This window comes from Mixophyes fleayi, chromosome 2 (assembly GCF_038048845.1).
Source record: "Mixophyes fleayi isolate aMixFle1 chromosome 2, aMixFle1.hap1, whole genome shotgun sequence".
Classification (NCBI taxonomy): Eukaryota; Metazoa; Chordata; class Amphibia; order Anura; family Limnodynastidae; genus Mixophyes; species Mixophyes fleayi.
Window position 1 is genome coordinate 160,387,135 of NC_134403.1, and position 27,583 is coordinate 160,414,717.

The 27,583-nt window shown below is 42.0% G+C and overlaps 1 long non-coding RNA gene across 1 annotated transcript; it reads right to left on the minus strand.

Moving 5' to 3' along the window:
* LOC142140238 (uncharacterized) lies at positions 1 to 27,583 on the minus strand. The gene is made up of 3 exons (XR_012688350.1): positions 27,443 to 27,583; positions 25,733 to 25,814; positions 1 to 432 (listed from the first exon to the last, which is right to left on the minus strand). It is a non-coding gene; the product is annotated as an uncharacterized LOC142140238 (long non-coding RNA).

A 27,583-nucleotide genomic window follows, 5' to 3' on the forward strand; every position in this document is an offset into this window, starting at 1 on the left:
GGTAGGCATGCGGCGGCACATGCTTTCACTTCTACGTAACTATAGGGGTATATGGTAGGCTGCAAAAATATAGTGCTATGGATTGTTTCAGGGAGGGGGCCCAAAAACAGTATCCTGCCTAGGGCCCTATGAGGTCTAAATCCGGCTCTGCAGCCCGGTGAAAACTCGGACATGTGTGAGCAGGTGGCTTATTTGGGGAAATTCATATTGATTTCTGAAACACGGCACATTAGGATGTTAGGTAATACCTGGCATAGCATACGCTATAATGTGTATCAGTTCAGATGAGTGACATTTTTATACACTTTAGTACTCCTACAAGGCTGTATTAGAGCTTTTCTTCAGAGAGAGTTCTCTCGATGATGGGTTATTACAAGCTATGAGAAAAGGAATGCTTCCATCTTCAGTTATATTAGCAGCTTTTTCCAACCCCTGAATGGAAATATAATCACATTTGAAAGGTCAGGATTTTTGTAATCTTAACACTGACATACAGGCGATGTCTGTATGAATACAATCCATTGAAAACATTCTCATTTCTTACTCGTTAGTCACATACAGCTGTTGGGGGCAATTCATGGGGAGGCATTTGTCACATAACCAAACTGAGGGAAAGGAATGACTAAAAAGCCAGTCTACATACAACTCCGCATAATATCTCCTACTATACATGAGATGTATACAAAGCATAGCACACAAACATATCTGACGTATGAGGCACTTGGCCTCTTCAACATGCCGTTCTTGACACCTCTTTGCACTGTGCTTTGCTCTTCTACCATTATAGTAGATAATACTATTTGTTGTCCTTATTCTCTTGCTTTATCCTGCTACTAAAGTTTCCAAATAGGTTTTCTATAGCTGTGGATTTTGTTACATTTTTTTTTGCTTATCAAATATTTATAGTGATCTTAACATAACAGTCCATAAGCATTGTTGTCTAGCATAGTGTTTTATGCTTTGTGACAGAAAAAAAAGTTTAGGAGTTAAGAAGTTGGCAAGAGTGAGAAAGACAAATTTTGTTTGACTCGTTGTCTTCTATACCAGAGTCAGAATCATTTTAATCCATGTTCATGAATTTTTGTATATAACCCCCTGTCATTGTGTGTAGAGTATAGGTTAGTCAGTGCACCTCCTTCTCTAGCCCTGGCTAGCTCCTGGGTATGGATTTAGATCAGCAGAGGGTCCCAGCACATGCAGGTTATTTTTATAAAGTCTCTCTGAAGATGTTGGGACACAGTTGAAATAACTTGGTGGTGCAGTGCAATCCAATGTCTCAATAAGTTGGATGCCAGACCATCTCTATATTGCAAAATAAACTCTTTATTTACACTGCTTCTTCACTTAGGGCAGTCGTTTCAGTTTAGTGGGTATCCAAGGTGCCTTTTTAGCCTGACATTCTCAGAGTTATCATGCTGTGACTATTACTTTTAATGGGATGCCTTTTGCAACATCCATGCTCCCTGTATCGCCAACTAGGCCCCCCAGTATCACCATCCAGGCTCCCTGTATGACTGTTGTTGTGAAGTAAAACAGTCCGATGATCCTTTGCTGTCAAGTGCAATCAAGCATTATTATTATTATTATTATTATTATCGTATATTTGTAAGGCGCCACAGTGTTCCGCAGCATCGTACAGTAGGGAAAACAGTACATACATCAAACAGGTACATATATAAAACAAGAACATACAAGGCAGACAAAATAAATACAGATATGAAAACAAAGGGTATAGAGGACCCTGCTTATTATGAGCTTACATTCTATGTGGAAAAGGGCACAGCTGAAACAAGAGGAGCGAGTGTGGTTTAGAGTGGAGATTAGGACAGCTACGTGGTTGTATTAGTGTGAATATTATCAGAGATAAGGTAAGCTTTAAAAAAAGAGATGAGTTTTTAGAGAATGTGTAAAGATTTGAAGGCTATGGGAAAGCCTGATTGGGCGCGTTAGGGAATTCCATAAATGAGGAGCAGCACAGTAGAAGTCTTGTAGACACGAGTGAGAGGTGGCTACCAGAGACGAGACAAGGTACAGGTCAGAGGTAGATCTAAGAGTATTTTGATATGAGATTTTAGATGTATGAAGGGGTGGTGTTGTTGAGGGCTTTGTAGCTAAGGGTGAGTACTTTGAATTGGATTGTGGAGGATACAGGGAGCCAGTGTAGGGATTTGCAAAGTGGTGAAGCGGATGTGGAGCGGTGACAGAGGAAGATCAGTCTTTCAGCAGCATTTAGGATGGATTAAAGTGTCTATATATGGGTGTCTGGAATGCTAGATAGCATGAGGTTGCAGTAGTCAAGATGGGAGATAATGAGAGAATGGATAAGAGTTTTGGTAGCATGTTGAGTAAAAATAAAAGGGCACATTCTGGCAATGTTTTTATACTTTTTGTGGCAATGTGGTATTATTGACAGTGAGGGCGATTTAAGGGAAAGGTGGTGATTCTGCAAAAGGGAAGATAATAAACTCTGTTTTGGATATGTTGAGCTTTAGGTGGCGTTGGGACATCCACGTGCAGTTGGCAGAAAGACAGTTGGTTACACAAGATAGGACAGAAGGGGAGAGGTCAGGGGAAGAGATATAGATTTGGGTATCATCAGTGTAGAGGAGGTACTGAAGGCCGAATGAGCAAATTAGTGCTCCAAGAGAAAGAGGTGTACAATGTAGTTAAGCCAATACATATTCTGCCAGAGAAATGGACAAAATTACAGTACCAATAGCAGGAAGAGATGAATATCAACAGTTTTAAAAATCTTCCTTACTTCTTAGAGGTCTATAATTCTGGTCTAATTGTCTATTTTAATTTGTTACAAGTAATACCAAGTGTGAAAAATTAAAATAGACAATTAGACCAGAACTGTAGACCTCTATGATCTTGGTCATGTACAGTGCTGTCCACATTGATCAGTGCAATTGATATATTATAAATATTATTTATAAGTGAATATACTACCAATTTATAGCTTCAACGGCTTCAATAGATGTCATACATGGAAATTTGGAATTGAAGTTGACATTGCAGGAAGAAGAAGAAAAGGTAAATATCTTAAAGGTAATACTTTATAATTACCTAAGGTTGTCAGGTAAACAAACACATATGAACTACACATGTTACTTGGCGCTACTTGAATTAGTTCAGAAGCATTCTGCATACACATAAAAGTGTGAGATTCTCAGCATTTCACTGATTCATAACTAGTGAATAATTTTGCAAAGGTTGTGCTAAAAATATAAGTAATACAAAACAAGGGAGTAAATGTATTAAATTCCATTTTTTTCAACTCGCCGGAAATCGGCGAGTTGACAGCTAAAATTTAAAACGGCGCTGCCTTGTAAAGGCAAGTTTCCCTTTACAAGGCAGCGCCGCTTTAAATTTTAGCTGTCAACTCACCGATTTCCGGCGAGTTGAAAAAACCGGACTTTAATACATTTACCCCAAGGTGTTACTTTAAAACAAATTTCTAAAAGAAAATAAATTGGACACATTTATTTTTTAAATAACTTTTTGTACTTGAGATAAATTTCCTGCAGTTCGATTTATTGAAGGCTTTCTGTATGCTCTTTGAAAGTAAGATATCCTAAGTAATCTTCCTTAAACCTTAAATAATGCTTGAGTGTTACTTATGTTGTTTAGGTAAGCCACTACCATTACTTACCAACCACTATACATGTGCAAGACACCTCACTCATCTCCAAGCTACGTAGCCACAATACCCTCTATGGTCGCGCCACTACCTCCTAGTGTTAACGAGACAGAAAGCATTAACATCCTGGTAAGGGCTTCTTAATTTCAATAACTGAGTTTTCAGCATCTGGGCAGGATCACTATGAAAACAATAGACATTGTTCATAGAGTGCATCTGTAGTAGAGTGACAGGAATCCAGCATATACACTTACAGGCACAGGGAGAGTAGAAACATTGAGTTCCTGGAGCGTTGTGCAGAAAGCATCTATACGACACCATCCTAATTCCATAAATAATACTAATTACACATTATTGGAAATCATTCCGCAAACCGAACTGCAGAAAATTTGCCTACCTCTGTCTGTGACTTTTGGCAACAGAACCAGGTACAATATAGACATGTTGTACAAATATTTAATATGTATTATACTTGATGATCTGGTAATCCCACTCCAGGATATCATTTTCAATACAATACAGGCTGTTTTTTTTATGTAGTATGTTGCATCTGTTACATAGCATCAAAATACACTGTAAAATACTTGGAAAGATTTGAGTTTAACTGATAAATTAAAAATGTGTTGAACCTACACTAATATGGAATGCAACACGGAATGTGGATTAGTACTGTATTTGATTCATTATTCACGTGTATCTTTGTTGTAAATAGGAGCAAGAATAATACCTGGCTCTTTTCTTGACCTTTCCTGTTTGTTTTACTAAAGTAGAAGCTTGTGCTACAAAAGCATGAAAGATTTTGATTCATAAATCATCTAACTTGTGTACTTCGCTTAAAAAAAAATATATAAAAAAAATTACATTTATCTAGAGCTGACCGCAATATGCTCCTTTTAAACACACACAGCTTGCAGGGAAATAAATTACTGTACAAATGATGTTCATTAGCAAGTTACATTCTGTGCAAAAAGTACACTTAGTTACCTAATGTGGATGACAGCCTGAACCCAATGTTTTCTGGCAATGGAATATTGTAAGACAGTAGGCTGTAATTTACACAAAAACTGATTGTTTTTGCACAGACCAAGAATTTTTCATCTGGACATGTGGTGTTTATTGGTGAGAAGGGAATGCTATTTGGCATTCAAGCCAACAGGTGTTTTTGGCTCATAAAATAGTTTCTACTTCCAAAATGAGGTGTATATGTAGCAAGAAAACAGATTATAAAGGAATCCTAAGTAAAGATGGACAATATAATGCATGTAATGTGAATAGATATTTCTGTAACACTTGTTGTAACCTCACCCATTACATAATAAAAGAACAAAACTTTCAGCACTTTTGCAAAAAAAATTCTAAAACCATGTGGCTTTAATTTGCAAATGACAATAAAGCTTCAAATATCTGCACTGATTTCACACAGTTATGATATAGAATGTCATGGCTGTGACTGTTTAGTCCTCCAATTTTCTATTCATTTTTTGAGTTTACCTTTCCAGCATAACCGTGATTGTATTGCTGCAGTTGACTTAAACTTCGGGATTTATTTACTGTAATTGATCCCATATGAGTGATTGTTGGCAACTATGTAATGTCATAAAAATGTCATTTTAAATGTAGACATAATAAATTTTCCAATAAGCAAATTTAGAAACGCATGCAATATGTAGTCTACAGAAATGGGGATAAGTTTGTGTTCTTCCAACAGAGCACTGTAATGAATTTAAAAATCAAGATCCGTGATGCACGCAGTCCCTTGTTCCTTTACACATTATGGGACTGTTGCAAACGTAAACCTATGCCAGTTTGCATAGCATAAATAGTGTAATTTCGCACTGTGCATGGCCACAAAGAGAACGGACGCTCATGCGCCAATACAGATTTTCGCACTTGTGCCTCCTTATGAATGGAAAGGCAAAACTGGGGGTGGGGGTGAAAACGCTGGCAAGGATGTGTTCACGCAAATGAGGCTCATGGAGACCTGCATGATAAAGGTGTTACAAGTTCTTCCTACGAATTGGAATTCCTGAACTACTACTTCAGTTTTTATTATTACATCGTTTGATGAAATCTAGAAGTGTTCTGGTCCAAACAATATATCACTTTCTTGGCTGTCAATAACAAGGAGATCATTGTGGACCCGTGGCAGCTGTCGGTTGATCTGTCAGATCGTTTGGAATTCTGGGACCCGAGCAAGTAATATTCAGCATTGATGTTACCTGTAAAGAATCCCAGTTCAGTTTTGGTGGGAATTCACCCAAATTAAAGTAAAACATTAGTCAGATTAAAATGAGTTGATGTTTTGTTGAGCTCTTCTTATTGCAAAAAAATAAGGCTAAACCTATGTCGAAGGTTTGCCTAATTCAGACGTTAATATTTGTTAAAGGCAAACAGCATTTTTAAAGAAATGTTGCCACTTGGAAAATGTATCCATTGTATTCTGTGGCTGTATTCATGCTGGCTAGATTGAGAAGATCAACATGGCAGCCCCTATTGTGTATGAAAATATACAGAGAGATAAGCTTATTGATCTAAAACGATAATATTTCCATATTCTTTACTACCAATATTTTTAGGAAATTAAAAATATTCTGTTGGAAACTGTCACATCAGCTTGTTTTGCTCTTGCAGTGACTGCCTTAAGAGTTCTTCTGCACTTTGTAACACAGTCTCATTTTATCTGTGGTGCAGTTATCTGTGTCCACCGTCAGGTAACGGCACCTAAAATGTGTGAAACAGTGAAACAGTGAAAGCCCCAAATATAGTATGTGTTACACTTAGTATTTCATTGCCATGGAGAACTAAGTGGAATCTTTGTGTGGTGTCAGAATGGTGTGGCAAAAAACCTGTCCCACAGGTGTTTTGGGAGCCGGTGGTGGTGGTCGGTGAATGAGTACTGGTAATAATATTAATTAATTTGTTGATTAGTACATATAGAGTTGTGTACTATTGCTAACCTGCTCTGGATACTCTGATTGCTGGATACCTGTTGTGACCTTCTGCCTGTTTACTTGACCTTGCCTGCTTGCCTGTGACCCTGACCTTTTGGCCTGTACTTTGGATTCTGCTGTTCTGCCTGTGACCCTAACCTTTGGCGTGTTTTCTGACTATTCTACCCTGTAAGTGACCCCTGACCTTGGCTTTCGTCTGACCATCCATCACCATCTCTGCTGTCTCCAGGCCTGCGCTGCTGTTTAGTATAACGAAGCTACACTACATTGGAGTTAAGTCCTAGGGGCATCCAAGTACCTGTGAGCACGTCTAGCTCTACGGGAAAGGCGGCTGCTATAGGTGAAGACCTCCGCCTATCAGTTCTGCAGGTTCATTATCTGACTAGACAGCATAACAGTTACGTCATTTGAAGAGAGTTCATGGGAAGTTTTTGGGAAAATCCAAAACTTATTCCCACAAAATAACAACAAGCAGTCCAGCATCAGCTAGGACCCTTCTCTCACCTACATCCCGACACCTGCAATCTACACCCACAACACCGTCCTCATCAATATCCTGAGTAGCAATCAGAGTTAGTCCTGCATCCAAGTTGCTAAGGCTAGATGACTCCTCCACTATCCTGGATTCCTCAGAAGAATTCTTGAACGTTAGTCCCACTGCTGATGCTGTTAATGCTGCTGGGGGTGAATCTTCATCCCAGAATAAGACGAAGAAGAAGACTTCTAGTAGTTTACAACAATTAACTGTTAAACAATTCTTTGCAAGAAAAAGCAAGTATGAAAGCTGTCACCCAGTCGAAAAGCGGGTCACAGAGGCCATGACGACTATGCTAGTATTAGATCTGCGTCCAATATCCACTATTAAGGCAGCTGGTTTTAGGCAGGTACTTGCGGTCTTGTGTCCCCGTTACCAAATTCCATCACAACACCATTTCAGTAGAAAAGCTATTTCTCACCTCTACCAGAAGGTTCGTAGAAATTTTATTATCGGGCTGCAAAATGGCATTCTACCCACTGTACACTTAACCACAGATATGTGGACAGGTGGAACTGGGCACACCAAAGATCATATGACTGTGACAGCCCACTGGGTTGGTAATTCACTTCACCAGCTGGAACAGCAGCATCCATCTTGCACCATTTTTCCTTTCAGCTACCGCTGTGTGCCAATGTTACCTACATGTGCTATATATTGTTGTGTGCTTAGCAAAAATCTTAAACACCCATTGATGATGCAGATGACTCAGCACAACATTTGTCTACTGTAAAAGTATTGACCAGAATTAGTGACACCTGTGCTGTAACTCCACCTGATCCTACTATCAACATCCAAAGAATGGTGAGGATTATTTAAAAAAAATTTTGAACAGTATAAAGGCAACTGTTTTATTAACAAAGAACAATGTTGCTTGCAGAAGTAATGTAAGCATGTATGTCTAAATAGACGTGTATATGTATTACCTTCCATTTTGCTGCTGTTTCATCAAGTGTTTGTAATCTGCACTTTACATCAAAGGTACCTAACTAGATTATAGTTTTGTGGGAATTGGGGCTGAGTCAAAGCTCACTGATCAACTGTTTTTTGCTGGGAATTACAATGGCTCTTTTTAGTGCATTGTCTGGCACCCTGGATTGGTGTGTGTCTGATAAAAGCACGCATCCCGGGGGCTTCAGCGCTCGTTGCCATGTATTAGTTGTAGAATGACCTCATTTATCCAAGAAACAGGTGGAGCGATCAAATGAACCATAACTGGTTTAATGATCCAAGGACCATTCCATCTTGCACCACTTTTCTTTTCTGCCACTGCTGTGTGCCAATGTGTCCTAGATGTGGTAGGAATTGCCATGTGTTTGAGTCATTGCTCTGTCGCGTACCATCTAGCCAGATCGCTGCAGTATGTGTCCAAGAGTTAGAGATGGGCGGGTCCGGTTCTCCGAGAACCGAACCCACCCGAACTTTGGGTATCCGAGTACCGAGCTGAGCAGCTCGGTACTCTCCCGCCCATTCCGAATCCAAATCGAGGCCGAACGTCATTGTGACGTCGTTGGATCTCGGGGCTCGGTTCTCGCGATACTTCAACTTTATAAATACATACCTCCACAGCAATCCATCGCCATTTGACAGAGGGAGAGAGCAGGGTGTAGTCATAGGCTAATTAGAGCAGGGACAGAGAATACAATATTGTTCTTGCAATTGCTCTAACCAAAATCGCTAGTGCAGAGAGGAGGATAGAGGTTTATTATTTTTTCTTCATATTTGGCACTCCCCAGCGCTTTTGGGGTGTCCCCCATAATTGTGCATAAATATTTCTGGCTGTCAAAAGTCATATCTGTCAGCAGTATCTACTAAATTATTTTTAGCACTCCTCAGTGCTTTTGGGGTGTCCTCCCTAATTGTGCATTAATATTTCTGGCTGTCAAAAGTCATATCTGTCAGCAGTATCTACTAAATAATTTGTAGCACTCCTCAGTGCTTTTGGGGTGTCCTCCCTAATTGTGCATTAATATTTCTGGCTGTCAAAAGTCATATCTGTCAGCAGTATCTACTAAATAATTTGTAGCACTCCTCAGTGCTTTTGGGGTGTCCTCCCTAATTGTGCATTAATATTTCTGGCTGTCAAAAGTCATTTCTGTCAGCAGTATCTACTAAATAATTTTTAGCACTCCTCAGTGCTTTTGGGGTGTCCTCCCTAATTGTGCATTAATATTTCTGGCTGTCAAAAGTCATATCTGTCAGCAGTATCTACTAAATAATTTGTAGCACTCCTCAGTGCTTTTGGGGTGTCCTCCCTAATTGTGCATTAATATTTCTGGCTGTCAAAAGTCATATCTGTCAGCAGTATCTACTAAATAATTTGTAGCACTCCTCAGTGCTTTTGGGGTGTCCTCCCTAATTGTGCATTAATATTTCTGGCTGTCAAAAGTCATTTCTGTCAGCAGTATCTACTAAATAATTTGTAGCACTCCTCAGTGCTTTTGGGGTGTCCTCCCTAATTGTGCATTAATATTTCTGGCTGTCAAAAGTCATTTCTGTCAGCAGTATCTACTAAATAATTTTTAGCACTCCTCAGTGCTTTTGGGGTGTCCTCCCTAATTGTGCATTAATATTTCTGGCTGTCAAAAGTCATAACTGTCAGCAGAATCTACTAAATAATTTTTAGCACTCCTCAGTGCTTTTGGGGTGTCCTCCCTAATTGTGCATTAATATTTCTGGCTGTCAAAAGTCAAAACTGTCAGCAGAATCTACTAAATAATTTTTAGCACTCCCCAGTGGTTTGCGCTCAGAATGGATTCAAAGCAGTCCACATATGATCTGAATGAGCAACCAGGTTCTGTCACCAGTCCTGATGTTAGTGTTCCCAGTACGTCATCTGGCCAAGGCGATGTCAAACAACAGAGTGTTTTCAAATTAGTGCAAAAAACAAAAACCAAAAATTTTTTTACTGTATTGAAGCGAAAAAGAAGTGTAACTGAGCAAAAGTTAAGTGACGATAAAAAAAAAATTGCAAGCATGCCATTCTACACACGCAGTGGCAAAGAGAGAATGAGGCCTTCACCTTTGGCTATTAGTGGCAGATCCCAAAAAGTTACCCAGCCTACAATTGGTGCACAACTACTGTTACGTGTCAAAGCCGAGCTGCAAGATAACAGTGAGGCATTACAGGAGAATATTTGCTCTGATTCACAAATGACAACAATCCCTGTGGAGAGTCCATCCAACAGTGGGATGTCTAATCGTGAGCATTCTGCTGATGTGTGCCTTAATAGCCCGAGTGTAGCCGGTGATACCCAAATTGAGGATGCCACTTTGGAATTAGAAGAGGATGAGGGGGAGATTTGTGTAGGCGACGAGGGCGCTAATGAGGATGTTGATGAGGATGAGGTTGTTTGTGTAAGTCCTGCACCAGTGGCAGCAGTTCTGGCACGTGACAAGAAAAAGGCCATTGTCATGCCTGGGCATAAAACAAAAAAATCCACTTCTTATGTGTGGAATTATTTCTACCCAAATCCAGACAACAATTGTATAGCCATTTGTAGTGTATGTGAAGCCACAGTCAGTCGAGGGAGGGACCTTAACCATCTTGGAACCTCGTCTATGTTACGCCATTTAACGAGAGTTCATGGCAAAGTGTTGGGAAAAGCTGAAAGTTCTTCCCAAAAGAATACAAGCACTCCCTCATCAGCTAAGACCCTCCGCTCACCGACATACCGACGGCTACAAAATACACCCACCACACCATCCTCATCAATATCCTCAGTAGCGCTCGGAGTTAGCCCGGCATCCCACTTAAGGCTGGATGACTCCGGCACTATTATTGATTCCTCTGAAGAAAGCGTTAGTCCTGCTGCTGCTGTTGCTGCTGCTGGGGGTGAATCGTCATCCCAGAGGCAGGTTAATAAAATGAGCAGTCCTACATTTCAGCAATTAACTGTGAAACAATCATTTGCGAGGGGAAGCAAATATGACAGCAGTCACCCAGTCGCCAAGCGAATCACAGACGCCATGGCTGCAATGTTAGTGTTAGATCTGCGTCCAATCTCCACAATAAACGCAGCTGGTTTTTCACAGTTAATTGAGGTTTTGTGTCCGCGTTACAGAATTCCATCGCGACACCATTTCTCCCGTAAAGCTATTCCACAACTATACCAAAAAGTGTGTAAAAATGTAGAGATTGCGCTGAAAAATGCCATTCTGCCCACTGTTCACTTAACCACAGATATGTGGACAAGTGGAAGTGGCCAAACCAAAGACTATATGACTGTGACAGCCCACTGGGTTGGTCATTCACCTTCACCAGCAGGAACAGCAGCAGCATGTACACCACTACGTAACATTTGTCACAGGCAGGCCACTCTTTGTATCACCGGCTTCACTAACAGGCATACGGCTGACAATTTGTTACGCAAACTGAGAGATGTGATTGATGCATGGCTTATACCACTCGGACTCTCCCCAGGGTATGTCATTTCAGATAACGCCAACAATATAGTGCGAGCATTACAGCTGGGTGATTTCCAACATATTCCCTGTTTTGCTCACACCATCAACTTGGTGGTGCAGAGCTTCCTACGAAATAACCGTGAGGTGCAGGAGATGCTTTCGGTGGCCCGTAAAATTTCAGGCCATTTCAGGCATTCAGCCACAGCATGTAGGAGATTACAGCAGCTCCAAGAGCAGTTTAACTTGCCCTGCCACCAACTTAAGCAAGAGGTGGTAACTCGGTGGAATTCCACCCTGTACATGCTTCAGAGGATGGAGGAACAGCGCAAAGCCATCCAAGCATATTGCACAAGTCATGACATTGGGAAAGGAGGGGGGATGTATTTCACTCTTGCACAGTGGGGAATCCTTTCAGTGCTGTGCAAGGTGCTGAAACCATTTGAAGTTGTGACATGTGAGGTCAGTGCAGACTCTGCTAGTTTGAGCCAAGTCATTCCTTTAATTAGACTATTGGAAAAGCAGCTTGAGAAAATGAAGGAGGAGCTGAAAGCAAGCAATTCAGCAAAGTATGTTGGCCTTGTCGATCAAGTACTTAATTCGCTTCACAATGATCCTCGAGTTATTAAGATCTTGAACTCGGATCAGTACGTTTTGGCCACTGTGCTTGATCCAAGGTTTAAAACCTACATTGAGTCTTTACTTGTAAATGAGCAAGATGTGAACTTTTGCAAGGAGCTATTGCTCAGCAAGTTGGCCGCTGAACTGGGCCTCGGCTTGAGGACGTGTCCTCCTTCACTTTCTCAAGCTGTTGCTCGTAAAAAATTAAATTTCCAAAAAAGAAGCAGGGAAGACACAGGGGGCAGACGAGAACAATTTAACATCTGGGCTGGTTTGAAGGATTTTTCAAAAAAATGTGTCACTTTGCCCATAACTCCATCCAATATGAGTATAAACATGCAAAGGATGGTGGAGGATTACTTTCAAGAGGTAGTTGATATGGAAATGTCAGACAGTCCCTTTCCTTACTGGGAAGAAAAGCAGGCCATTTGGAAACCCATGTACAAACTTGCTTTGCAATATCTAAGCTGCCCACCCTCCAGTGTGTACTCTGAACGAGTGTTCAGCACCGCAGGGAACTTAGTCAGTGATCGCCGTAGAAGGTTACTTCCCAAAAATGTGGAGAAAATGATGTTTATAAAAATGAACTACATCTTCCACGAGGAAGGCCTTCACCATCCAAGACATCCAAGCACTGACTGTTCTCTAATGGCGGATTCAAGCGGCGATGAATTGATAGTCTGTGATGATGACGTACACACTGATGAGGGTGAGGATTAAGCTGAAGATGATGCCGATAACATCTTTTTAAAACTTTCTATGTAAGTGTAGGGTGCAATCTACCCCCAAAGAGGAAAGGGACTTGTGGCATTTCCATATCACATACCATCTTGAAAGGCTGCTGTTAGGGCAATTTATCCTTAAGGGTAGGGTGTCATAGACAGAGTGACCCTAAACTGGCTTTGTCCATTTTTCATAATATTGTACAGTCTATAATGGCTGAATTTTTGGGTATTTTATACAAGTGGAGGGGGGCCTAGAGAGACAGAAACCAAACTGGCTTTTTCCATGTCAATTAATATTGTACAGTCTATAATGGCTGAATTTTTTGGTATTTTATACAAGTGGAGGGGGGCCTAGAGAGACAGAGTGACCCCAAACTGTCTTTCTCCATGTCATTTAATATTGTACAGTCTATAATGGCTGAATTTTTTAGTATTTTATACAAGTGGAGGGGGCCTAGAGAGACAGAAACCAAACTGGCTTTCTCCATGTCAATTAATATTGTACAGTCTATAATGGCTGAATTTTTTGGTATTTTATACAAGTGGAGGGGGGCCTTGAGAGACAGAAACCAAACTGGCTTTTTCCATTTCTTTACATATTTAACTATAAGTGTAGGGTGTAATATACATTCAAAGACGATGGCTGCATTGCCAATATGCATAGATGGAGAGGAAGACAATCTGTTTTGTGTGTAGAATAGGCCTACCAACGAAGAATTAAACTGTTTTTTTGGATGATTTATTACCTCAACAATTAGATTACTTGTCTCTAAAACAGTTGGAGCACTAAATTGGGTTAATTTAGGCCCAAAAACATGGATTTTCCCAAAAAATAGCAAAACAAAACCAAACAAAACCAAAACCAAAACCAAAACACGCAATGGCGGTTTTGCAAAACCAAAACCAAAACCAAAACACGACGGTAATCCAGATCCAAAACCGAATCCAAAACCAAAACACGGGGGTCAGTGACCATCTCTACCAAAAGTGTATGAAAATAATATTGTGACCTGTGAGGTGGTCAAAATTGACTGCAAATGACTTCAAATTAGTGTTATTGAGGTTATTAATAATGTGGGATCAAAAAAAAAGCAAAATTATGTGATTTTAGCAAATTTTTTGTTTAAAAAAAAAATACAGATCCAAAACCAAAACACACGAGGGTGGTTTTGCCAAAACCAAAACACAAAGCTAATCCAGATCCAAAACCAAAACCATTTCACAGAGTCAGTGAGCATCTCTAATATTTATAAATAATGCTCTAGACCCAAGCACTGTTTTTCTTATTACTATAGTAGAGGTATTGCAAAACTTTCCCTTGATCTAGTTGCAAGGTTTAGTGTACTTTTAATCAGTGGTCCCAAGTGGAAATTGGTGGTATAGAAATTTAGAAGTGGCGTTATGGAAAATGTAATGGGAATGTAAGTTAATGGAATTTTATAGTTTTACAATGAAGACAGTAGGAGAAGTGTGGGTATGGCATACCACTGTATACATTCCCATTTCGACCACTGTTTACATTCTATATATATATATTTTCTAAATTTAATGTTGTATTCATTTGATGTCTGAGCTGGTTGGTAGTTAATAAGCCTATTTATTAAATGTGAATGCTATTGATATAATTTCTGAGCTTTTTGGAGGGCAGGAGACATAGCTATTAAATGTGCTTGCCTTTGATTTAATGCTGGGACTGACTGGGGGAGGGAGAACTACAGTATGTTTATTTATTGCTCAGCTTTCCAGGCAGTGAATAGTATCTATCTCTTTTCCAAATAGGGTCCCAACCTTCAAGGATACACACAAGAACCAACTGAGTTTAAGATTCCACTGACAGAACTTTATCTAGATTGCAGGGGCAGGTGGGAGGTATGCAGGGGCGAATTGGTCATAGAGTCTACTGGGAACTTTCCCGGTAGGCCGGTGGTCTAGAGGCCACCTGGAGGCAGTCCAGCTTTCTTCATTCCGTTTTTTTTTTGTTTTTTTTACAACCAGCAGGGGGCGACGGGTGTTAGAATTTTTATCTATGCCAGACCAGCCCAACATGAAGGGGGAGGTCCTGGCAGTGAAGAGGTCCTTGCAGTCAATTCTGAGGCTGCCTATTGCTGAGCGGGGGCTGCGGAGGCTGTGGCTGGGACAGTGACACCCACACGGATGTCTCCTGTGCTACAGGGAATCCAGATCCACAGATCTCAGCTGTGGTTCAGTGCAATGTGGAAGACTGGTAGGAGAAATGGGTCTGACATTAATGGGTTAATTAAAATAAAATTGCAGTATTAACTACAATGCCGGTATTGACTTTAAATATTCTTAATAAGGTCTCCAATACTTATATTTTAGCTTCAAGGCTCCACGAGTAGTTATATTAACTTATGGAGCTTTAAAGCTAATATATGAACATTGGACTCTTTATTAAGCATGTAAGGTTAATACAGGCATTGCAGTTAATACTGCAATTTTATTCTACACGATTTTCACATTGTTTCACAAAAGCATGGAGGATACTTAATTTTAAATTAGCTCATAATAAAGAATTATTTTATTTTATAGTATTACACATCCCAGAGTGCTGCACAAAATATACTGCTGTTTCTTCCTTTTTTGTGTATGAATTACTAAATATATATAGGTGCACCTCCTAGAAAATTAAATAAAAAATATACTATGCGGACAGATTAAATGTAAAATAAGTTTCCAGTGATGTTTGACACTCAGTGAGGCTGGGGAATCACCCTTTTTCCAGGTTCCCCACAGAACACACACAGAGCCTAGGATCACTGTCCTTATACTAGTATTTGCAGGGCTGCAATCAGAAACTGGGGCCCAGAACTAATGAATCTAACAGAGTCCCCTCATCCCTGCCCCCCTCCCTCTGCACAGTACATGCTCATCCGTCCAAGGGCAGGCAGGGCTGGGGCATCTGCCCCCCGGGTAGGTCCCATTGTGGGCTATCATGGGCTGGGCCACCTGAATTTGTACCCTTTAAAATGTTCCTAATAGGCAGTTGAGTCGAGTCTTGCTCCCCAGGATAAAATTTGCCAGCCCTCCACTGCCCCCTCCCTTATCACAGTAAATATCTCCTTTATCACCTTACATGCTCTACCCCCCCATCACATTACATGCTCCGCTCCCCCTTCTCTCCGATATCACAGTAAATGCTCCACTCACCCCCTCCCATATCACAGTAAATGGGAGCGCGACGCACAGTGATAACGTCGCCGCGCCACATGCACTTAGCTTATCGGTGACTGGGAGCCGCATCATCGAGGAAGGATAGGCGTTGGGTGGACAGAGTAGGGGCCCAAACAGAGGGGTCTGTCCAGGCCCCCCACAACTGTACCGGCTGTACGCCCCTGATGGCACTGAATATACATGTATGATGTTAACACATACATTGGAGCAAAACGGACAGCACACAGAAAAGAAGCAGCATGGATACATGCCAGTTTATCTGTTTTGCTAGTATGCATGTGTGAATGGCCTGTATGTATTAGCATAAGGATCAGTAGTTCTTTAACTTAAAACAAATTTCCCCACTTTTTCCTTGACGTTAAACGTGGGTGCCACTGACAGTTAACTGTGTTTGTATTTTGAAGTCTGCTCTGATGTTTGAACATTTGAAGAAAGAATAGCTACATAACAAATCTTATACATTTCTCTTTGGCCATTTGAAGTGTTAAGAGGTATGAAAATGACCAAAATACACCAGTGCGAACAAACTCCAAACTGTAGAAATAAATTATGCATGTAAAAGCAAAATAAATTCCATATAATATAATCCTGCTGTGATCAAAGTTATACTCTGAATATCATCTGATAAATCACATTGTCACACATTAACTATACAGTTTGCTTGCATCAATAAAATTCACATTTTACTCTTTGGGCTAGATTTACTAACAGGCGTGTTTGTAAACCCGCCGACTTCCGGCGGGTTTGGCGGTGGTTTAGCCATCGCCGGATTTACTAAGGCTAAACCCGCCGTCTAAACGGCCAGAAATGATGTTTTCCAACCCGCCTATGTATAAAGCGCCATGACGGTTTCAGCAATGTTCAACATACAAACAGTCGGATTTACTATTAGGGGGTTTATAAAGCCGCCGGAAAACCGCAATTCAAAAGACCAAAATGAAAGCGCTGCTTGTGATCGGCGAGATTGTTCAAACAGTGTGCTGTTTCAGGTATTTGGTCAATCAGAACAGAAGGGAAAGGCCTATTTCATGTACAAAGTTTGTTCCTTTGGGATTGAATATGTTAAAAGGCCAGTGTCTTGTAATTGCAGTGTTTTTTTGGTTTCTTTTTCACTTGTGTTTTCCCACCAATTTATTTACTGATTTCCACATTTGTTGGTTTTTATTTTAATATTGCAACAAATCCCTTAACAGAGTGTAAAATCAATTCTAAATTTACTAAAAAAAGAATGGGTTTCTGGCTGATGACTCCTCTGCTGCATCCTCACACATCTGCACAGCACAAATTCAATGAGGCACATACCCACTAGTAGAGGTGTGTTATAGCGTACCTTTGTACTTTGGTAAACTAGGTTCAGGTTACTAGAATAATCTGGTTGGGTGGCTATGTATGCACCTGAAAAGGGGTCTGATATTATCCTGGCTGGCTGTTTGATACATAATCTAGCATTACATCAACTTACCCCACCGATTATTGCAGTAGACAGTGAAGAAGAAGGGGTCCGTGTCACATCTGGTGATGTGCAGAGCACAGAGGGCGGAAGGCAGATTAGAGTCTGTCTCATTACAAACTACTTCACATGTAAGTGCATAGTAGGAAAAACATTTATTGCTCTAAAATGTGTTTGATGTAAGTGCAATGTTTTTTTTTATTTCAATTGTTTTCTACATTGGAACCTTTAAAAAGAGGATATTGTGTGCTCCTCATGTGGTAAATATGAACATCCCTGGAAAGTGACAGTCAGAGGTCAATGTGTAAGTGATTTGAGTGTATAGTTTTTTTAAACATCAGTATACTCTTGTTTAATTAGTAGAAAAGAAACACTGACACCATAGAAATTTAACTGCATTTATTGCATTACAACACAATAAATAATAAAGTATAATACTTACACAAACTGAACAAAACATTAGGTGATAATAATGTTTTAGCGCTAGCGATGCCTTTTTGCTGGCATATCGCTATGTTTTGGGCCACTCTCTCCTCTCCCTCGCCCACCCCTGGTGCGAGCACCTCTCCTTGGAGGAGTACTCTGTACCGATCTGCTTGGCGTACTAGCGGTACTGGTGGTGGCGGTTGAAAAAGGTGCCGGCAAGTGGGCAATGAGTTCCTGCTGTAGTTGGCCTGCCAGCCGGGTCACGTTCGCATTCCCCTCGCGAACGGAGGAATGTAATGCCTCCACAGCCCCAGTCATTTGGGCCATCTACACATTGGTTTGTTCCCATGCATTAGCCAGACGGTTGATTGCAGCAGGTATCTGGCTATTTGTGCGGTGTAACCGCCTCAAATGCCCCGCAATTTGGGACATGTGGCGAGTTTGGCTCTCCATGAACATTGTTTGCTGCTGCTGGAATGCCCCAATAGACAGCGCCATTTCTCTGTCTGGGTCCATACTTTGAGGTGCAGGTTGGTGGTGTGCTGGGGCTTCAGCAGGGCCAGGTGCAACATCCTGGAGGCCAGACACAGGGGCATCCACTGTTTCCAGGGTGATTATGGTTTGCTCATCTGGCTCAGTGGACATTTACAGGGACTCCGCCTGAGGTGCCTGGTATGAAGAGGGCCCTGTGTATGAAAAATGACGGTAAGTCTATAGGATATAATATGTTTGTATATTGCATTCTGAACACTGGATAGGAAAGAATAATCTTTAGCAACTACAGATTCTTTCACAATGTTTGCATTCCTGATTTCTTGTCCTATGCTACCTGCTTAAGGATGCACTTATTATCCTTTTAATACCCATTATCATTTGGACTATGTATGATTGAGGGGGCTAAATAAGCAAAGTATTTTTAACCTACAAATATGAAAATTTAGTCATCCAAATGCTGCTAGACCGTGCTTTGGGGTAAACTAATACTATTTTAGTACTCCCTCTGTGTAGTACATGCTGGGGTATTTTGACTAAACTGCGTGCTTTAAAAAGTGGACATGTTGCCTATAGCAACCAATCAGATTTTAGCTGTCATTTTGTGGAATGCAATAAATAAAGTAAAGGTATAATCTGATTGGTTGCTATAGGCAACATCTCAGTTTAGTAAATGTAGCCCTAAGTTCACATTGAAAACCATAAAAAAAAATAAAAAAAATTCCATTGACAGCAACATTTGCACAGAAAATCAATTAACTCCATTATTTCTCTCCTAAACATAAATCACGCACCTGCTTGCTCGTCTGTGCCCGAATCTCTCGCTGAAGGTGGAGGTGTAGGTCTCGGACTGGGACTGAACCGCGGTCCTGGCGATTCTGGATGTAATAGAAAAAGCATACAATGTATTTGCAGCAAAAAACATTTTAAAAATATACAGTTTTTTTAAAATATGTGTTTGCGAAAAAAAAACCAGTTTTTTTTTTCAAAAAAAAGTCCTTTACAAACTAATAGAGTAAAAAATATACTTTTATAATCTAAAAAAATTTTTAAACAGAAAAAAAAAAAAATGTTAAAAAGAAAAAAGCATTTTAAAAAAAAAAAAAAGCATTTAAAATACTGTTAGGGTAAATAAACCAAATAACTCACCAACTACTTGGCCAAAAGAGGGCAAATCGGTGTCCTGCACATTTATGCCCTCTACAATCTCAGCCGGCATTATCTGGCGCAGCTCCTACTCGTAACTGGTGTACTCTACACGAAGTGGGGGGCCACCACCCGTGCGCCTTGTAGACCTCCTTTCCTGGGCCATTTTTTCCTCCAGCCTCCTCTTAATGTCCGAGAAGCGCTTGCGGCAGTGTGCCACTGTCTGCTTCAGTGGGCCCACCGCGTTCACGGCATCACAGACATGCCCCCACAATTGGTGACACTGCCTTAGAGGAGTCCGGGCTGCCAGGTTGCCTAGGATGACCTCATAGCAGGGAATGATATTGTGCGCCAGCACACAATTCTCATCATGTGAGAAACGCACATTCCTCCCTGTCTTTGTCTTCCTGCCCTGTCCTGTCTCCTCAAACTCTCCCTCTCCCTCCTCTGACCCCTCAACCTCCATCTCCCTCTCCTCAGCCTGTTCTCCCCTCCTATCTCTGGACATTTTCACACAGAAAAACACAAAACACTGAAGGACTGACAAACACAAAGGACAAACTAGACTAACTACAGACACACTCTCAACACAGTCACACACAAGTAACACAGACAAAGGACAAGTCAAATACAAAAAATACAAGACAGAAAATAAATGAGAAAATAAATGTACAAAACAGAAATAACCACAGGACTACTCACACTTCAATCAGATATCGCTCCACCAATCCACCAAACTCCAACTCTCACAAAGCACTATCCTCACAAACCTCCTCAAAACCCTATCAGAGAAAAAAGTGTCAGGCCAGTGGTTTATATAGGGCTTGTGATGTCAAATCTCCTGACTTTGAAAATAGCCAATAGTAACAGGCCAGGAGACAGGTGTAGTTTTCAAAAAAACCATATTACACAAAAGCGCCGTCATTTAAAGCAAAAGCGCCATGTTCTATTCAAAGCCGCCGGCTTCAAATTGAAGATGAAATGCGCCCATTCGTAAATCCAGCTGTTTGCAATGCAAACCCGCTGGAAAACCGCCGCGATGCACGTCTGTTAGTAAATCTAGCCCTTTGTATTGGATGGCGGTCACAAGTATGCTCTCTGTATTGGGTGGCGGTTATAAGGATGCCCTCTGTATTGGATGGCGGTCACAAGGATGCACTCTGAATTCATTTTTATATTTAGTGTAGGACTGGCTTTAAAGAGAAAGACTTTGGCGTCAGTTTAACATGTATTGCTATATGTGGAACTAACATTCCCTATACAGCTTGAAGTAACTAGAATAGCATTAATAATGTGTTTAGTGGGTGCAGTGGATCAAATGTCTTTTTGTTTACAAAATGTGGTCACAGCCCAGTTTTCAGTTCTCTACAGTCATTAAATACTTTCGGTAGAGCACAATACTTTATAGCCGTTTTTTTGCGTGTGTGTTAGTCAGCCTTGCATCAATATGAGTTTGCCTACCATCTTGTGTTGCAGTAGTCTCGCCTACCACCTATGTGGCTACGGATAAGTCTGCTAATCCCGCCTACTTTTTAGTTGCCTCCGCCTACAGTTGATTTGGTCCCGCCCACACGAGGCAACTTCCAGAATTTTTTCCAGGGCCACTTTAATTTCCCAATCCGCCCCTGGAGGTATGTCCAGCTGCAAAATGCTCAGCTCATAAAGGGTGAATTGAGTGCACCCAGTGTTGGTGGCTATACAATGTAGCACATTCATGGTCTATGCAGTATGCGGCTGAATGACTCACAGGGTGCTCACTGAGCAGGCATTGACATTGGTTTCTGAATGCAACCAACCCCATCACTGCATGATGAACAGAGAGAGTTGCCTGTGAGTATAGGTAGGTAGAGTATTATTAATAACACTTAATGGGGGAGCAATTTAGTGTAGTCAGATTAAGCAAATCAGTATTATATAACCTGTAGCCTTCTAGTTGTTGTGGAACTATAAGACCCAGATTGCCTGATATGCTGGGTCTTGTAGTTCCACAACTGCTGGGGCACGCTGTGAGCGTGGAGTTCTCTTTGCTAATATGATGTCTGATTGTGGGGACCAGGGGTCAGCAGGAAATTGATTTATCTCTATGACTTGACTGCCGTCTTCTGTACAATTAAAGAAAAAAATGTAAAGGCAATCTATTATTATTATTATTATTATTATTATTATTATTATTATTAATAATAATATTATCATCCTCTTCCTTTTTGCTTGACAGATTATCTACCTATTTATTATGGGGAAGAAGGGACGTACAATGAGGCAAGAGGGCAGTAGAGAGTAAATTTCTACTATATCTGTGAGTGACACTGTGGGGATTGTATGAGGACGATGAGGGACAAAATTCTAAGTTTATGCTTATGTTGGGGTACATGAATCTTCTCAGTACTAGTTATATGGAGGCCTAGACATATACAGAGTATATACAGTATGTGTCATAATAAGGAGGAATAAGCTGCAATAATGTTAGGGACATGCAGTGTCGGACTGACCCACCAAGACACTTGGGAAGACCCTCAATGGGCCTCATTCACTGTGGGACCCACATTGATAGATTATAATATGGGTGGAATGGTGCAAAAGACTGGGCCCAACACTCAGAGGAGACAGAGCCATGGCAACGGCCGGACGCCGAGTGTAGCAAGCGATGCGTCCCGGCAAGTGAGGCAGACGGGCGCATGCGCTAGGATAGCCTGTGGGCTAATTAAGTTTGGTAGCACACCTGGGATGCATTTCAGGGCTAAGCCCTGATTGGCCAAAGTCTGTATATAAAGCAGGGAGGGCTTAGCCTCCCTGCCGGTTATAGCGTCCAGTTACCTGTTAGCCTAACCTGCTCCTGCTCCTGCATTGTATTGGTGAAAACCTGTTTGACTGATTCCCTGTGTATGACCCCTTGCCTGGATTTGGACCCTGCATGTGTTTCTCGTGACCCTGACCTCTGGCTTGTTTACCGACCTCCCTGTCTGCTCGTGACCCTTGACCTCGGCTTGTTTATTGGAATTGCTACCTGCTGCCGGCCCTTGACCTCTGATTGGACTTAATTCCGCTTGCCTGGGTTCTCCCCAGCCGGTACACACTTCACGACCCTCTGTCAGTCTGCAGCCCAGTTTGTCCCCACCATCAGGGGCTCCAGTGAACACCTGACTGGCAGAGTAGACTCCGGGTTGTGTTGTGCCGGCTGGAGGGGTTCCTAACAGTGATACAGGAAAAATGAGCACCAATGGGTGAGGGACAGTGGGGTCAAGTATTAATATGGGTGCAAAAACTATAAGGGATTAATATGCGGTTACAGGATCTACAAGGCATTGCTATGAGGAGCCAGACATTAATATGGATGTACATGGGTTCATTTTCTGTTGTTGTTAGGATGAAAGCATATAAGGGGCCAGTGAGTTATTTGCGGGCAGAGTGTTTTAATATGTTGAGTGCCAGAAATTATTATGGGTCTATAACTTTACCATACACACATGTTGGTTCATACATAAATTTAAACATATAGGGATGCCAGGTGCTAGTAAGGAATTAAAGGATGTCATGCAATAGTGTGGTGGTGACAAACAGTGTTGAACTGGACCATGGGATAACAGGGCAACTGTTAGGAACCCCTCCAGCCGGCACAACACAACCCGGAATCTACTCTGCCAATCAGGTGTTCACTGGAGCCCCTGATGGTGGGGACAGACTGGGCCGCAGACTGACAGAGGGTCGTGAAGTGTGTACCGGCTGGGAAGAACCCAGGCAAGAAGAGTCAGGTCCACGCAGAGGTCAAGGGCCGGCAGCAGACAACAGTATCGGTAAACAAGCCGAGGTCAGGGGTCACAGGCAAATAGCAGAACCGGTAAGCAGGCCAGAGATCAGGGTCACAGGAAACACGAGCGAAGTCCAATTCAAAGCCAAGGGTCATACACGGGGAGTCAGTAGTGGTATCAGAATACAGGAACAGAAACTAGCAGGTCAGCAGACTGGAGCACAGAAGCTATAACCGGCAGTGAGGCTGCAGACCTCACTGCCTTAAATACTAGTGGCCACCAATCAGAGCCTAGCTCTGAATCACACACAGCCCCCTGCCTGATTAATGTATCAGGCATTAATCAGCCGACAGGCTTGTTAAATCAAGCCACAGGAAGTTTTACCTTCTGCGCATGCGCGCCCGGCTTCCTCCGTTGCCGGGACGCAGCGCAGGGCACAGAGCTTCCGATCGTTGCCTTGGCAATGGTCGACCAGGATCCGGAAGTGACGCCCCGGTCGTCAAGGTGACGGCCGGGACGCCAGAGGGGGCCAGAAGCGAGCCGCGGGGGCTGTGAGTCCCGCCCGGCTCGTGACAGCAACAATACACATTTCATTACTGTACTTCTTTTATATCTTACAAGTGAAATTGGCCTTATTTGCATGGTATACTTTTTCTCTTTATACTATAGTACAGCTTTAGCCATGTACTGCATGGCCTGACCATGCTCCTTCTAGTGGCTAGCATTTGACCATACCCCTTTAGTGGTGCTTCAACTCTTCACAATAGCTCTTTTAGAACTGATGTGGGCGTTATGTGTTGTCTCCATTACTGGGACTGAATGTGCAGTGCTGTCTGGCCCATCTAGTTTTGTATTGTGCTTCCACAATGCGATCTGCACAAAAAAAGCTACTGTACAAGTACACCCTTCTTTGCTTGCTGCATATGGATAATAGAAGTACAGGCGTCCAGTACATAGCTCTTTATCTATATACATATCCTGTTTTCTGCAAGACTGCCTGCAATATATAGATACCTGTATCCCATGTTTAATAAAGCCAATATTCTGGTTAAGATTGCAACGTGTGGATTAACCTACTTACTTACATTCTGCCGGCACATGTTATAAGCTAATAGGCATCTGCCAATAAGCGCCAACACAGTTTCATCTGTCCCTACCATTGCATTTCCAGATGGAACATTTAATGTCATTAAAAGACCAACTTCCTATTTGTTACATTTGTTTAAATTATTTTTTTTTCTGTTAAAATACTGCTCAGTTTAGCATCATATGTGGCTTCTACAATCAGGATAGTGAAGGGACATTGGAACGGTAAGCATCTTTATTACATAAGGCACTTTGCTAAGCTTTGTTTAACTTTGGGGCAAAGTGCACCTAGAAATGCACTCTCTGCAGAAGTGCAACTGGAATGTACAAATTGTATCCCATTGAAAGTGCAAGACAAGACCTGGGGGTTAATGTATCAAGCTGAGAGTTTTCCGACGGGTTTGAAAAGTAGAGATGTTGCCTATAGCAACCAATCAGATTCTAGCTATCATTTTGTAGAAAGTACTAAATAAATAATAGCTAGAATCTGATTGGTTTTTCAAACCTGCTGGAAAACTCTCAGCTTGACACATTTACCCCCTGATCTCCGCTGGCTCAGAGCAAGTGCAGAAACAAAGTTATTTTTGCTGGGTGTAAATGAAATCTCATTTTCGCACTGCTCTGCAAAACTATGTTTTCTGGTTGTCAGTCACGGGTTGAATTACTGTATTAGCAGGGTGTGATTGCTACTGAGACCCTCCAGCTGAGGGGGTCGTCTCCTCATCTTCATGCGAAAGACTCAGGGCCTGATTTATTAATTAATGCAAAATGAATGCAATGTGCGTTTTTAAAAAAAAAATAAAAATGCTTGTACATCGGTCATACGCATGTCTGTATTGATGGTTGAGCATACGCAGGCAATACGTTCCTTGATGTATACGAGACTAACTCACGTGACGTATAATCAAACACACATAGTTTTTATTTTGTCCTCCATGGGACCACATGCAGATGTACCTTTTTGCACTAAATGCATCTGTATTACCAATTGACAGAGGAACGCACAGGCGTGTAATTCTATTCGCTTTATGAGTGGAGTTTGTTCCCATGTTTTTCTAGCTCTGCAGAGTTCAGAAGTGCTACATTAGGAGAAATTCTCTGTATGGTTCATCTTTTTCTGGGCACAGTACTAGCCAGAGGAATACATTTTGTAGGCACATGCACAGGGCTGGTGCAAGATTTCTTGCCGCCCTAGGCAAATTTACAAACTACCGCCCCCCGCAAACACACACTCACCCCTCATACCCCAAAAATCCACATCCCAGACCCTCACACACTTGACTTTTGTAAAAGGAAAAAAAAAGATATGCCTTACCTCCTCCAGCAGTACAGATGCAGTGATGTTTGATGCAGAACACTGTCCAGAATCCTTCTGCCCAGGGGCAAACACAGGATTTCTAGAAGGGAGGTATACAGGTGTTACATTTCGGGAAAAAAAACTTGACACAAGCTGACAGACTATTTTTTGTGATGATTTGAGTCCTTGTCTATGTATTATACATTTGTTAAAAGCAATGGGAATATTCTTTCCTTTATTGGTCCAAATGGAAATGACAAGTAATCTGAATAGACAGCCTTAACGTGTCTTTCCATCACACTGCTCCCCCTCACTGTCACTGTTGGAACATGATGATGAGGCCACACCTGTCAGTCAGTAAGAGGGGAGATGAGAGAGGATGGACAGTGTGCTCCTAAATGCCCTCACAAGCACCTGACAGACAGTGAGGAGATTATAAAATCAATATTCTTACATTCTCCACATTAAATAGCGGTCCCCTTCCTCCAGGGATGTGGAAAGGGATTGGTCAGGGTGTGGGGTAGGTATTGATTGGGGAGTGGGGAAAGGGATTAGTTAGTGGGGTGTGGAAGTGGCCTTCTCCTCTTTGGGCCCCTGATTAAGGTGCCATAGGCGTTCTCTGAAATATGACACATTACTGTTTTATGAAGTTTTCTCTCTCTTTCCTACATACATGGATATGTAACTATAATCTTAGGTTTCAATGTTAATTCAATGACCACACATGGAGCATTACTCCATCATTGGCCAAATATATACACCTCTACATCACTTGAATATGGACTTGACCTAAGAGGTGTTAGAGATCGCGGCGGCCGCAGGCACCGCCGCGACTCTCCAGAATCCTCCAGTGACGTCCTGGCCGTTGCTACGGTAACCGGGACGTCACTTCCGGTTTCCACGTCCCGGTTGCCTGGGCAACAACCGGGACGCTACAGATTCCCTGACGCCGCGCCCGGGCAGCTGGTTAATAGGCGGGCGCGTGCGCACAGGGCTAGTTAGGTGAGAGCCAATCATGGCTGTCCAGGTGCCTAGGAGGCAGCTTGTAGAGGAGTCAGTTATTAGTATGCAGCTGAGCACTGCATTACGATTGGCCACCAGCACTTCTATCTATTAGGCTTCTCCTGTGTGGGCTCCTCTCGGATTGGCTGCTTGAACTATTTAAGGCAATGAGGACTGAGCCTCATTGCCGGTTATAGCGTTCTGTCCTCAGTTCTGCTGCCTGCTTGTGCTATCCATTTTGGTTCCTGCTACCTTGGATTTGACTACCCGTGTTTTGACCCCTGCTTGTTTTTGGACCTGTGACCCTTCTCTTCTGATCTTGACCTTTTGCCTGGAATTTGGATTTTGCTTCTCTGCCTGTGAGTTTGACCCTTCGCTTGCCCTTGGATATTGCATCTGTGCCTGTGACCTTTTGACCTAGGATTCTTCTTATACTACAGTCCACCAATCACTCCACTCCTGGGAACTCCTTTAAGTCAGTATACGTTACTCGACCCTCGGTCGGCCTGCAGCCCAGTCTGTCCCCACCACTAGGGGCTCCAGCGAACACCTGGCCTTCTGAGTAGTTCCCGAGTTTCACTGTACTGACTTGGGAGTTCCTAACAAGAGGTTTAGGAAAACTTTAGTATAATAAAATAATCATGTTTGCAAGGGAATGAGACTTTTCAACATTCTCCTCACTGATTGGCTCTCAGGCCATGAGTGAGATCCTGTAAAAGCACTTACCTGTCCTCATTCCAGCGCCTGTCAGCTGCTATTTCGGGTTCGCGGTGAGGAGCTCATGTGACTCTCTGTTGGAAAACATCATGTGATCTTGTGGCGGATAATCTGAAATAAAGGGAGGATCTGACATCATTCCTGTGTCAG